Genomic DNA, 4662 nt, shown 5'->3' on the forward strand with positions numbered 1-4662 from the left:
AACAAACTCTTCTTCTTCTTCTTGGATTTTCTGAAACTTTGTCTGAAACTTTTAGTTTTGCTTCTTTTTTTACTGACATTTTCTACTATTGTAAGTCAAATTATAATTTTGTATAATTTTGTAATGTACTTTCATACCCTGAGAGGGGTCGCTAGAGTTAATGAAAATCCTTAAATATCTTGGATTTTCTGAAACTTTGTTTGAAACTTTTAGTTTTGCTTCTTTTTTTACTGACATTTTCTACTATTGAAAGTCAAATTATAATTTTGTATAATTTTGTAATTTACTCTCATGCCCTGAGAGGGGTCGCTAGAGTTAATAAAAATCCTTAAATATCCTATAAATCCTTAATCCCTCAATTTTCTGAAACTTTGTTTGAAACTTTTAGTTTTCTTCTTTTTTTTTACTGACATTTTCTACTATTGTAAGTCAAATTATAATTTTGTATATTATGTAATTTACTCTCATGCCTTGAGAGGGGTCGCTAGAGTTAATAAAAATCCTTAAATATCCTTCTTGGATTTTATGAAACTTTGTTTGAAACTTTTAGTTTTTCTTCTTTTTACTGCCATTTTCTACTATTATAAGTCAAATTATAATTTTGTATATTATGTAATTTACTCTCATGCCTTGAGAGGGGTCGCTAGAGTTAATGAAAATCCTTAAATATCCTATAAATCCTTAATCCCTTCACTTTTCTGAAACTTTGTTTGAAACTTTTAGTTTTTCTTCTTTTTTTACTGACATTTTCTACCATTGTAAGTCAAATTATAATTTTGTATAATTTTGTAATGTACTTTGTCTAAAACTTTTAGTTTTCTTCTTTTTAATGCCATTTTGAATATTATTGAAAGTCAAATTATAATTTTGTATAATTTTGTAATGTACTTTGTCTAAAACTTTTAGTTTTCTTCTTTTTTTACTGACATTTTCTACTATTGTAAGTCAAATTATAATTTTGTATAATTTTGTAATGTACTTTGTCTAAAACTTTTAGTTTTCTTCTTTTTTTACTGACATTTTCTACTATTGTAAGTCAAATTATAATTTTGTATATTTTGTAATGCACTTTGTCTAAAACTTTTAGTTTTCTTCTTTTTTTACTGACATTTTCTACTATTGAAAGTCAAATTATAATTTTGTATATTATGTAATTTACTCTAATACCTTAAGAGGGGTCGCTAGAGTTAATAAAAATCCTTAAAGATCTATAAATCCTTAATCCCTCAATTTTCTGAAACTTTGTTTGAAACTTTTAGTTTTTCTTCTTTTTTTACTGACATTTTCTACTATTGTAAGTCAAATTATAATTATGTATATTTTGTAATGTACTTTCATACCCTGATAAGGGTCGCTAGAGTTAATAAAAATCCTTAAATATCCTATAAATCCTTCAATTTTCTGGTTTTAAAACAGTTGAATGTCTGTAGTTAAGATTAAATGATTGTTTAATACTTGTGGAATAATTGGCGTACTTAAAGATTACTCATTAATAAATTAATTATCTCAAAGGGGTATTGTGTAAAATATTGTACCTATTTTTTTTCTAATAGGCCGTCATTCATACAATACGTGTCCTGAGAACTTCAAGATTGTGGAGAACGAAAACTTACAGTCCTTGTAATAAAAGGTTAAATAAACTCAAACTAAAAAGCAAACTTCATGGGAAAATACATAAATAATGTGTGTGATTTATGCAAAAAAAAGATAATGCACAATATTTATTGTAATGCCTAAAATTAGGCCAGTTAATGGAACAAGATATAAGCATAAGTATGTTGCAAAAGTATGGCAATACATATGAAAGAATAATTTAAACATATCAAACTTGCCAAAAAACTTATGAGAGCTAGGTATTATCCCAACTGATTTCAAGGTAGAATATGATAAAATTAAAGATTGAGATTTTCATTAATAATATTTATGGTAAAAGTTATATAAGTTAAATATTACAGTAATAAGTAATGTATAAGCTAAGAAGCTTTGCACCTATACTATTTTGCGGAGGGAGCAGTTAGAAACCAGGACTGCAATTTTAAAGGAATTTTAAACTTGTACCTCATAACCCTGACAATGTTTTACTCTACTTATATTAAGGGCTGCTTTCCTGGCCCTATCACATAGGGGAATCTTACGCACTACACACCAAAACAGCTAAAAACACAAGACATTCGAGAAAACAATTAGACCTAATTGAGAAAACACTAAAGAGAGGAAGAAGCATCAAATTGATGAAGAGAAGACTTGGAACATGGCTACAGTTTACTAACAGATATTTGGTTTAAAGGATGAAAATGGAAATATTATCAACAATAGAGATGGAGTGATAAAAATTGCAGAGGATTTCTATACAATGCTTATACAATAGTGCTATAAGAAATAACTTAGCCAATAGAAATAATTAAACATCTGAGCCAGTACCAAACGTAGATTAGAAGTAAAGAAAGCATTTAGAGGCATTAAAATGGGCAAAGCAGCAGGAGAAGATGGCCAAACAATTGATTTAATAATAGATAGAGATTTCACAGCAGTAAAACTGGCTTAAAAGAGGGTATTCAACAACTGACTATATCCATTTCATTAACCAGCTAATCTAAACATCAAGAGTATGAGAAACCACTATGCATGGCATTTATAGACTATTAGAAAGCTTTTGATTCTGTCAAAACTTCAGCAGTAATGAAAGCACTTCAAAGACAATGAATAGATGAATCTTATGCTAGAACACTTGAAGATATCTATATGGGAAGTACAACAATCATAAATCTACATAAAGATAGTTGAGTAAATTCAGACTAAGAAAGGAGATAGATAGGGAGACCCCATCTCTCTTAGATTACTCACAGCTAGCCTAGAGGTTTGAAAGAATTTAGATTAAGAAAATGTTGGAATTAACAATGATGGAAAATACCTTAACAACATAATATTTGCAGATGACATACAGTAATTCTATTTAGTGAATCATGGGAGAAATTGCAAAAGATAGATTTGAATAAAGCAGAAATGTAGGACTGAAAATGAATATGAGTAAAATTAAGATAATATCCAATGAATATGCAAAGACAATAAATAATGGTTGTGGATGAACCTCTAGACTAGAGATTAGCATACTTTGTTGATTTTACCATTAGCTGGTTAATTATATGGATATGGTCAATTGTTGGAGAGAGAGAGAGAGAGAGAGAGAGAGAGAGAGAGAGAGAGAGACCTATACATACATTCTCTTAGGAAGAAATAAAACTTTGCTTAGAGAAAGAGAGAGACCTAGACCTATACATACATTCTCTTAGGAAGGAATAAAACTTTGCTTAAGGAGAGAGAGAGAGAGAGAGAGAGAGAGAGAGAGAGAGAGAGAGAGACCTATACATGCATTCTCTTAGGAAGGAATAAATCTTTGCTTAGAGAAAGAGAAAGAGAGCGACCTAGACCTACTGTATACATACATTTTCTTAGGAAGGCATTAAACTTTGCCTAAGGAGAGAGAGAGAGAGAGAGAGAGAGAGAGAGAGAGAGAGAGAGAGACCCATATACATACATTCTCTTAGGAAGAAATAAAACTTTGCTTAGAGAAAGAGAAAGAGAGCGACCTAGACCTACTGTATACATACATTTTCTTAGGAAGGCATTAAATTTTGCCTAAGGAGAGAGAGAGAGAGAGAGAGAGAGAGAGAGAGAGAGAGAGAGAGAGAATCCATAATATTGATGCTAAGCGGTTTAAGCAGTGCTTTGTACATGCGTGGGAGTGTTAGTGAATTGAGGGGGGGGGGGCGTTAGACGCCGGCGTGTCAGGCCTCAGATTACCTATAGTTTGTCTACTGGTGTTACATGACATCATATGGTTCAGAGAGAGAGAGAGAGAGAGAGAGAGAGAGAGAGAGAGAGAGAGAGAGAGAGAGAGAGAGAGAGAGAGAGAGAGCACTATGCCCTTACTGAGACCATATTTAATACCTTTAACAAAATGGTAAATAAATTGCCATGTATTATTATTTAATTCTTCTCTTTCTAATTCACAGCTGCGACCCACATTATTCTAGTTAAGACCAGGTATATATTTCAATTATTATATCAGAGGAGTTTACTAGGCCTATAGGCCTAAGGAATATATTTATAAGTTCTAGGGCCTAAAATGTTATTCTCTTTGCTCTTGTTAATATTATTATTATTATTATTATTATTATTATTATTATTATTATTATTATTATTATTATTATTATTATCTAAGCTACAACCCTAGTTGGAAAAGCAGGATGCTATAAGCCCAAGGGCTCAAACAGGAAAAAAATAGCCCGGTGAAGAAAGGAAACAAGAAAACAAACAAAATAGCAGCCTAAGTTATACCCTTACATAATAAGATAAAAGTAAAGATAATAACAATTAATTAAAGAAAACAATAAAAGAAAGAAAGAAGCATTAAAAAAAGAGTGGATGCTATAAGCCTAAGGGCTCAAACAGGAAAAAATAGCCCAGTAAAGAAAGGAAACTAGAAAAACAAACAAAATGCATCACTGAGTTATACCCTTACATAATAAGATAAAAGCAAAGATAACAGTAATTAATTAAAGAAAACAATAAAAGAAAGAAAGGAAGAAATAAAAAAAAGATAATAAAATAATTATCAACCGCGTGTTTGGCCACGAGAGAATCAAAGAGACATTCAGTGAT

This window comes from Palaemon carinicauda, chromosome 3, assembly GCF_036898095.1.
Source record: "Palaemon carinicauda isolate YSFRI2023 chromosome 3, ASM3689809v2, whole genome shotgun sequence".
Lineage (NCBI taxonomy): Eukaryota > Metazoa > Arthropoda > Malacostraca > Decapoda > Palaemonidae > Palaemon > Palaemon carinicauda.